General features: G+C 26.6%; 1 long non-coding RNA gene across 1 annotated transcript; it reads left to right on the top strand.

The window, feature by feature from the left end:
• The first annotated feature begins 2,861 nt into the window (after positions 1-2,861).
• On the top strand, positions 2,862-5,356 carry LOC137092142 (uncharacterized). Its single transcript, XR_010908159.1, has 5 exons — positions 2,862-3,084; positions 3,595-3,635; positions 3,855-4,008; positions 4,254-4,339; positions 4,995-5,356. It is a non-coding gene; the product is annotated as an uncharacterized lncRNA (long non-coding RNA).
• Positions 5,357-11,701: the final 6,345 nt, after the last annotated feature.

Here is an 11,701-nt window from a genome sequence, read left to right as displayed (position 1 = left end):
TAGCCTATATATTCATCATTATATTAGCCTATATATTCATCATTATATTAGCCTATATATTCATCATTATATTAGCCTATATATTCATCATTATATTAGCCTATATATTCATCATTATATTAGCCTATATATTCATCATTATATTAGCCTATATATTCATCATTATATTAGCCTATATATTCATCATTATATTAGCCTATATATTCATCATTATATTAGCCTATATATTCATCATTATATTAGTCTATATATTCATCATTATATTAGCCTATATATTCATCATTATATTAGCCTATATATTCATCATTATATTAGCCTATATATTCATCATTATATTAGCCTATATATTCATCATTATATTAGTCTATATATTCATCATTATATTAGCCTATATATTCATCATTATATTAGCCTATATATTCATCATTATATTAGCTTATATATTCATCATTATATTAGCCTATATATTCATCATTATATTAGTCTATATATTCATCATTATATTAGCCTATATATTCATCATTATATTAGCCTATATATTCATTATTATATTAGCCTATATATTCATCGTTATATTAGTCTATATATTCATCATTATATTAACCTATATATTCATCATTATATTAGCCTATGTATTCATCATTATATTAGCCTATATATTCATCATTATATTAGACTATATATTCATCATTATATTAGCCTATATATTCATCATTATATTAGCCTATATATTCATCATTATATTAGCCTATATATTCATCATTATATTAGTCTATATATTCATCATTATATTAGCCTATATATTCATCATTATATTAGTCTATATATTCATCATTATATTAGCCTATATATTCATCATTATATTAGCCTATATATTCATCATTATATTAGCCTATATATTCATCATTATATTAGTCTATATATTCATCATTATATTAGCCTATATATTCATCATTATATTAACCTATATATTCATCATTATATTAGCTTATATATTCATCATTATATTAGCCTATATATTCATCATTATATTAACCTATATATTCATCATTATATTAACCTATATATTCATCATTATATTAGCCTATATATTCATCATTATATTAGTCTATATATTCATCATTATATTAGCCTATATATTCATCATATATTCATCATTATATTAGACTATATATTCATCATTATATTAGCCTATATATTCATCATTATATTAGCCTATATATTCATCATTATATTAGCCTATATATTCATCATTATATTAGCCTATATATTCATCATTATATTAGCCTATATATTCATCATTATATTAGCCTATATATTCATCATTATATTAGCCTATATATTCATCATTATATTAGTCTATATATTCATCATTATATTAGCCTATATATTCATCATTATATTAGTCTATATATTCATCATTATATTAGCCTATATATTCATCATTATATTAGCCTATGTATTCATCATTATATTAGACTATATATTCATCATTATATTAGCCTATATATTCATCATTATATTAGCCTATATATTCATCATTATATTAGCCTATATATTCATCATTATATTAGCCTATATATTCATCATTATATTAGCCTATATATTCATCATTATATTAGTCTATATATTCATCATTATATTAGCCTATATATTCATCATTATATTAGTCTATATATTCATCATTATATTAGCCTATATATTCATCATTATATTAGCCTATATATTCATCATTATATTAGCCTATATATTCATCATTATATTAGCTTATATATTCATCATTATATTAGCCTATATATTCATCATTATATTAGCCTATATATTCATCATTATATTAGCCTATATATTCATCATATATTTATCATTACATTAGCCTATATATTCATCATTATATTAGACTATATATTCATCATTATATTAGCCTATATATTCATCATTATATTAGACTATATATTCATCATTATATTAGACTATATATTCATCATTATATTAGCCTATATATTCATCATTATATTAGTCTATATATTCATCATTATATTAGCCTATATATTCATCATTATATTAGCTTATATATTTATCATTATATTAGCCTATATATTCATTATTATATTAGCCTATATATTCATCATTATATTAGTCTATATATTCATCATTATATTAGCCTATATATTCATCATATATTCATCATTATATTAGCCTATATATTCATCATTATATTAGCCTATATATTCATCATTATATTAGTCTATTTATTCATCATTATATTAGCCTATATATTCATCATTATATTAGCCTATATATTCATCATATATTCATCATTATATTAGCCTATATATTCATCATTATATTAGCCTATATATTCATCATTATATTAGCCTATATATTCATCATTATATTAGCCTATATATTCATCATTATATTAGCCTATATATTCATCATATATTCATCATTATATTAGCCTATATATTCATCATTATATTAGCCTATATATTCATCATTATATTAGCCTATATATTCATCATTATATTAGCCTATATATTCATCATTATATTAGCCTATATATTCATCATTATATTAGTCTATATATTCATCATTATATTAGCCTATATATTCATCATTATATTAGCCTATATATTCATCATTATATTAGCCTATATATTCAGCATTATATTAGCCTATATATTCATCATTATATTAGTCTATATATTCATCATTATATTAGTCTATACACTGTAAAAAGTAATTCAGGGTGTTGTCTGTAGGAATTTATTTTAAAAAGTATATTTATTCCAATAAATTGATTTTCTTTTATTTTTGAATTAATTTAAGTTTTACATAAGTAAAAAAGTGTGAATGTTTTTGCAACTTATTATTACCTATCAAAAAAATGATTTCCCTGACCTTCACAATAAATTGTTTCTACAAAACTCTATTTAAGTGTTTATATCTGAAGTAAAACGTCACGACACGCCCACATGCTGCAGCAGAACAACGAACGAGATCGTTGCGCGTTGTCACCTGGCTGTACCGGACCAGTTTCGGGTTTCTGTGGAGTTTTTGAGGATCTTACAACGTGCAACCGATGTAAGTATAGCTATTTACATTGCAAGTTAGGTTTTAGCCGAATGAGCACGCATTTTTTAACTAAAATGTAAAAGCGTCGCCTGTTTCAGACAGCATTAAGTTTGTCAGTTTTGCTGGCGCCGCATGAGGCCTACCGAAGGTCGTGAAATTAACAATAAAAGTTACGTTAACTGTTAGGTTTGTAGTTACTGTTATCCCCGCATGGCTGAAAAATATGAGGACATGACATAATATATTCCTGGTGTCTCTCTGCAACGTGGTATCATGAAAATTCGTAAATGTGTTGTTGTGTTGCAAAGCAGCTGTTTATGGACCTAACGTTAGTCCGCTTCAACATTGTTTAATCAGTTTTTAAATGCTTTAACTTAATCTGTTGATATATTTGTCTGAAATATTTTGAAACCATTTGATCTAGTAAAAAGATTATATATTTATTTTGCGTTGCATTAACATCAATGATCCTGATATTTTCCTAAATAAACTTTTGTTTCATCTGTGTTGCTTCTTTAGAAGACCATCAAATCTATTGGGAGGAAAAGTTCATGGAGTAGGTAAGCTTTTTAGTAGGTTGAATTGAGATAAATGTTTCAGAGGTTTATTGTTATCTGTCATTTAAAGGAATTAAGGTAACCAAAAGTCAGTTATTGAGTGTCAGGAAAAAAGGAACGGAAAAAAAAGTATCATCCCTTTCTGATTTTTGGATTGCATTAAAATGAAAGGTTGTCAATTCTTGTGTTCCAAATAACAGTTAAACAATTGATGTATTACAGGTAAATGAAGAATTCCGAAGGTGTGCTGCAGTTCCACTAGAATCAGTGTTTATGTCCCAGCTGGACAAGTACTCCAAAACTTCTCGACCTGTTTAGTGCGAAGGGTGGAGCGGTTGGTCAACGCATCAATAACTTGTTAATGGAACTGATACAGGTGAGGCGAAAGTGGTAACAATGTTGCAGGGGCATATTCATACAATAAGTACTTTATTCTCTTGTCAATAGATGAATATTGCAAAAAACATTTTTGTTTACAGCTGCTAATTAATTTTAAATATAAAAGAAAGAAATATGCCGGTAAGCTCTGTTAAATAGGTAGTACAGACCCACACTGATAATTGCATTGTAGTTATATTGCCTGCAAGATTCAGTTTTTCATTATTCATTTGCCAACTATAGGATCCAAGTACCTCTGTGGTGAATGAGAGACTCTGAGATGTGAAAACATGGGAGAGAGTGGGCAAGAGCTCATCTCTGACTACTATGTAAGTATTGTTTAAAAAGCATAGTTTTAATTTTTTTGGGGGGGAAGCATTTATTCCTCAGATATCAATCTTATGTCTGTCTGAGTTTAATACGGAGCTGGAGTTGAGGATTGGTTAGCTTGTCTAAGAACAAATACTATAATTGGGTGGAAATGGCTTGTCTGATGGCTCAGTCAAAAGTTCAAAAACACACCTACAAACAACCAAATGTCTGCACAGGAACCAGTTATCAAAATTAATCTTTTGGTCTTCCAGTGGCTAGTAAACTTGATTTAAAATATACTGTCATATTTTTCAACTGCAGCTTCACAGAAGTAAAATCCTTGTTTACATGAATGCAGGAGTCATTATTTATCTGCTGATATAACTGTAAGAGTGGCATTTTCAGATACTTTTACTTAACCACACCTATGTGTTACCATTTAGGCCTTGGAGGTGACTTGTGTATGTGATTTAGTCTCGCAGGTTTGTTGTGTCAAGTGAGACTGTACTGAAAGTTGTACTATGAAGCCAGTTCAACAGGCCAGGCTTACTGTGCAGGAGCTGGCTCGTCCAAACTTAAAACCTTTTGTGAACTTTTAATGTGTGATTTTATTGAAGGCTTTTGAAGATTGTTCTCTGTTGCCATTTATTGTTCTGTTTATGTCTCATACAGGGAAAAACAGAGAGCAGTGTGCACAAGGACTTGCGCAATATGCAGATATATGTCTGTCGTGAACCAGATGCAGTGGGCATCATCGTTGAGGGAATCCTAGGGCATGTTGCCTGCTTCTGGGTATGACATATGCTCTGAACCTGCAGTATCCACCACAACTCTGCAAAACATCTGAGATGTTCCAAAGACTTTTTGTGGGACTTGACACACTGCGCCCAAAACCTTCCTCTTGATTCATGACATTAAAAAACAAACTTCTGATTTAGTTGGTCAAATGCCAGCCTCACACTCATAAATGGCAATCTTGTGTTTTTCAGAAGATTGTTCTGAATGTTTAATTGTTAATTGGCTAGTAGAATATGGCACAGATTGTAATTAAAATGTGTTCTTGTATTAATTTATTATGTTTTAATAAATATGAAAAGGTAATGTACTGTACATTTTATGTATCGCTCAGGTGAAGAGTCACTGTATTTTAATGTCAGTGTTAAGAGTACACAGATTGAACTTTGAAGGTGTTCAATGCTGCACTTAAAGATGAGGTCAGAAGTTTCTGTAATTTTTTATGTTACAAATGTTTACATTACCATTATTGTTACATTAAAATTGATTACAGAAAATGTACCCAATTGTTTATGACAGCTGTTATAGAGCAATAAACGTTGGAAACGAATACATCGCTTTCCTTATTTATTAAAGTTATGGCAATGGTAACTAATTATTTAAAGTGGATTAAGAAATAATTTGTCTAAATTAATGAGTAAATTAATTAATTAAAATAAAAACAATTTTTATTTTAAATTTTACTTATTTTAACTAAGTATGATTTGGTAAATTAATTAGTTAAAATAAAAACAATTTTTATTTTAAATTTTACTTATTTTAACTAAGTATGATTTGGTCGATATGCTGCTCATTAACACAATGGTTAAACTCAAATGTTCTACTTTATCTTGTAGACTCTACTTAATTTTTTAGCATACAGTAAAATAGATAATACTGATTTTTACCAACTCAAAAAACCAAGAAGTTCACTAAACTTACAAAAAGTAGTTGGAAAATGTTGCCTTAATTTTTTTGAGTTTTATTTAAGTAACAGTTTTTACAGTGTATATTCATCATTATATTAGCCTATATATTCATCATTATATTAGTCTATATATTCATCATTATATTAGCCTATATATTCATCATTATATTAGTCTATATATTCTTCATTATGTTAGCCTATATATTCATCATTATATTAGCCTATATATTCATCATTATATTAGTCTATATATTCATCATTATATTAGCCTATATATTCATCATTATATTAGCCTATATATTCATCATTATATTAGCCTATATATTCATCATTATATTAGCCTATATATTCATCATTATATTAGCCTATATATTCATCATTATATTAGCCTATATATTCATCATTATATTAGTCTATATATTCATCATTATATTAGCCTATATATTCATCATTATATTAGTCTATATATTCTTCATTATGTTAGCCTATATATTCATCATTATATTAGTCTATATATTCATCATTATATTAGCCTATATATTCATCATTATATTAGCCTATATATTCATCATTATATTAGCCTATATATTCATCATTATATTAGCCTATATATTCATCATTATATTAGCCTATATATTCATCATTATATTAGCCTATATATTCATCATTATATTAGCCTATATATTCATCATTATATTAGCCTATATATTCATCATTATATTAGCCTATATATTCATCATTATATTAGCCTATATATTCATCATTATATTAGCCTATATATTCATCATTATATTAGCCTATATATTCATCATTATATTAGTCTATATATTCATCATTATATTAGCCTATATATTCATCATTATATTAGCCTATATATTCATCATTATATTAGCCTATATATTCATCATTATATTAGTCTATATATTCATCATTATATTAGCCTATATATTCATCATTATATTAGCCTATATATTCATCATTATATTAGCTTATATATTCATCATTATATTAGCCTATATATTCATCATTATATTAGTCTATATATTCATCATTATATTAGCCTATATATTCATCATTATATTAGCCTATATATTCATTATTATATTAGCCTATATATTCATCGTTATATTAGTCTATATATTCATCATTATATTAACCTATATATTCATCATTATATTAGCCTATGTATTCATCATTATATTAGCCTATATATTCATCATTATATTAGACTATATATTCATCATTATATTAGCCTATATATTCATCATTATATTAGCCTATATATTCATCATTATATTAGCCTATATATTCATCATTATATTAGTCTATATATTCATCATTATATTAGCCTATATATTCATCATTATATTAGTCTATATATTCATCATTATATTAGCCTATATATTCATCATTATATTAGCCTATATATTCATCATTATATTAGCCTATATATTCATCATTATATTAGTCTATATATTCATCATTATATTAGCCTATATATTCATCATTATATTAACCTATATATTCATCATTATATTAGCTTATATATTCATCATTATATTAGCCTATATATTCATCATTATATTAACCTATATATTCATCATTATATTAACCTATATATTCATCATTATATTAGCCTATATATTCATCATTATATTAGTCTATATATTCATCATTATATTAGCCTATATATTCATCATATATTCATCATTATATTAGACTATATATTCATCATTATATTAGCCTATATATTCATCATTATATTAGCCTATATATTCATCATTATATTAGCCTATATATTCATCATTATATTAGCCTATATATTCATCATTATATTAGCCTATATATTCATCATTATATTAGCCTATATATTCATCATTATATTAGCCTATATATTCATCATTATATTAGTCTATATATTCATCATTATATTAGCCTATATATTCATCATTATATTAGTCTATATATTCATCATTATATTAGCCTATATATTCATCATTATATTAGCCTATGTATTCATCATTATATTAGACTATATATTCATCATTATATTAGCCTATATATTCATCATTATATTAGCCTATATATTCATCATTATATTAGCCTATATATTCATCATTATATTAGCCTATATATTCATCATTATATTAGCCTATATATTCATCATTATATTAGTCTATATATTCATCATTATATTAGCCTATATATTCATCATTATATTAACCTATATATTCATCATTATATTAGCTTATATATTCATCATTATATTAGCCTATATATTCATCATTATATTAACCTATATATTCATCATTATATTAACCTATATATTCATCATTATATTAGCCTATATATTCATCATTATATTAGTCTATATATTCATCATTATATTAGCCTATATATTCATCATATATTCATCATTATATTAGACTATATATTCATCATTATATTAGCCTATATATTCATCATTATATTAGTCTATATATTCATCATTATATTAGCCTATATATTCATCATTATATTAGTCTATATATTCATCATTATATTAGCCTATATATTCATCATTATATTAGCCTATATATTCATCATTATATTAGCCTATATATTCATCATTATATTAGTCTATATATTCATCATTATATTAGCCTATATATTCATCATTATATTAACCTATATATTCATCATTATATTAGCTTATATATTCATCATTATATTAGCCTATATATTCATCATTATATTAACCTATATATTCATCATTATATTAACCTATATATTCATCATTATATTAGCCTATATATTCATCATTATATTAGTCTATATATTCATCATTATATTAGCCTATATATTCATCATATATTCATCATTATATTAGACTATATATTCATCATTATATTAGCCTATATATTCATCATTATATTAGCCTATATATTCATCATTATATTAGCCTATATATTCATCATTATATTAGCCTATATATTCATCATTATATTAGCCTATATATTCATCATTATATTAGCCTATATATTCATCATTATATTAGCCTATATATTCATCATTATATTAGCCTATATATTCATCATTATATTAGCCTATATATTCTTCATTATATTAGACTATATATTCATCATTATATTAGACTATATATTCATCATTATATTAGCCTATATATTCATCATTATATTAGCCTATATATTCATCATTATATTAGCCTATATATTCATCATTATATTAGCCTATATATTCTTCATTATATTAGCCTATATATTCATCATTATATTAGCCTATATATTCATCATTATATTAGCCTATATATTCATCATTATATTAGCCTATATATTCATCATTATATTAGCCTATATATTCATCATTATATTAGACTATATATTCATCATTACATTAGTCTATATATTCATCATTATATTAGTCTATATATTCATCATTATATTAGCCTATATATTCATCATTATATTAGCTTATATATTTATCATTATATTAGCCTATATATTCATAATTATATTAGCCTATATATTCATCATTATATTAGTCTATATATTCATCATTATATTAGCCTATATATTCATCATTATATTAGCCTATATATTCATCATTATATTAGCCTATATATTCATCATTATATTAGCTTATATATTCATCATTATATTAGCCTATATATTCATCATTATATTAGCCTATATATTCATCATTATATTAGCCTATATATTCATCATTATATAAGCCTATATATTCATCATTATATTAGCCTATATATTCATCATTATATTCTACTGAACCTGTTACTGATCTCTGGATTATTACATGTTTAAATAAATCTGTCATGAAAATGACACGTAGTATAAATTACATTTTAACAACAAATTGGAGTAAAACTATTTAATATTCAGATTTAGAAGTTATTGCAAAAACGGCCTTATGTGAAGTTCACGTTTGCACACAGTGTGTTATTTGAGTGTTGATTATTATATCTAAAAAATAAACAGCAGCTGAGTTTAGGCCAATAGTTTGGGCTCTGATAACCTTTAATATTATAGTAATATTATAGTATAGTAAAAAAAATATTAAAGGGCTCTGTAGTTTATAGCATCATCTTTAAGAAAATTTTAGCTATAATTGAATTCATTTAAGGAAAGACCATTTTTTTCAGTAAACCACTGTTGAATAAAAATAAAAAGCAATTTTGTAAAACTGCTGTACCGAACCATGACTTCAAAACCGAGGTATTACCGCCAAACCGTCAGTTTTGTGTACCGGTTCACCCCGAGTATTGGTGTCATTGTCTCTAAACGCTTAACTAACTATCCTAACAGACACACACACACACACACAAAACACGGATGCTCCGTCTGTCTGCTCCCATGTCCTCATAATCTCCCCAACAGGCCGCCATGAAATTGACATTTAAGAATAACTGTACAAGTGGAAAATAATGCAATTCTGCAAGGCACATTTCAGGCGTACAGACAGTAATATGGCCAGTGTGTGTGGGCTAGGTTAGGATGCCGATGGCAAAAAGCGTCAGATTACCAGGCGGTGAGATAGAGGCACGGACCCAGCTGAGGCTTATCTGGGCCGGCCAGAGCTGGTCTGGGACCTGTCTCCGCACCTGTCCCGTTGACCCGCTCCCCTCTCCTCCAATAAACAAGCAATTACTGACCCAAACAACTGTCAGGGACTATGATCAAATAATTTAGCCAGAGTGAGAGGACCTTAATACAGGTCAATTTCGCTCTGTTAGGCATGGTGGCTGAGGGAAAGCGAGGGACAGCGTTTGCAGCCTGTCAGGGGATGCTATTGCCTCTGCCGAATTTAAAGGTTACGTGCCGCGGTCCTGAAATATCCTATTCCACGCAGGGCCGGGATTCCATCACAACCAAAAGCCACTGCACCGGTCCTGCAATGAGCGCTGGCATGCCTATTACACTGATAACTGAATAAGATGGGGAGGGGGGCATATGAATATATGTATATAGGGCTTGACATTAACACACGCCAACACGCGTGTCTTTCAGCAGTGGCGTGTAACGCAGTCACTCCTACTAGCCACTCCGGCGGGTTGAATTTTATAAGTAATACATTTTCAATTGAGGTCTTTTAATAAACAAACAAAAGGAAATCCCGCACACTATCAATACTCACAAAAATCAGAAACCTTTTACACTGCAAAAAATGCTTTTCTTACTCAGTATTTTTGTCTTGTTTCTAGTCTAAATATCAAAATATTCTTACATTAAGAAACATTTACTAGACAAATCCAAATAATTGTCTTGTTTTGGGAAAAATAACTCAAAATGAAGAGAGTTTTTGCTTAAAATAAGATAAATAATCTGCCAATGGGGTGAGAAAAATAATCTTGTTTTCAGTTTGAATTAAGATTATTTTTCTCACCCCATTGGCAGATTATTTATCTTATTTTAAGCAAAAACTCTCTTCATTTTGAGTTATTTTTTTCCAAAAGAAGACAATTACTTTTGCTTGTCTAGTAAATACTTCTTGTTTTAATACTTTTTAGATGTTTGGACTAGAAACAAGACAAAAATACTGAGTAAGAAAAGCATTTTGCAGTGTATAATTAGCAACGTTTCGGTGATGTGATGTTATAATGTGTATTGAAGAAGAGTTTCATGTGCTAATGTAACCATTCATGTGTGTATGGATACTTAAA

Source organism: Pseudorasbora parva, chromosome 11 (genome assembly GCF_024679245.1).
Source record: "Pseudorasbora parva isolate DD20220531a chromosome 11, ASM2467924v1, whole genome shotgun sequence".
Classification (NCBI taxonomy): Eukaryota; Metazoa; Chordata; class Actinopteri; order Cypriniformes; family Gobionidae; genus Pseudorasbora; species Pseudorasbora parva.
The sequence above is the reverse complement of the archived record's forward strand: the minus strand, read 5'-3'. Positions and strand labels throughout refer to the sequence as shown.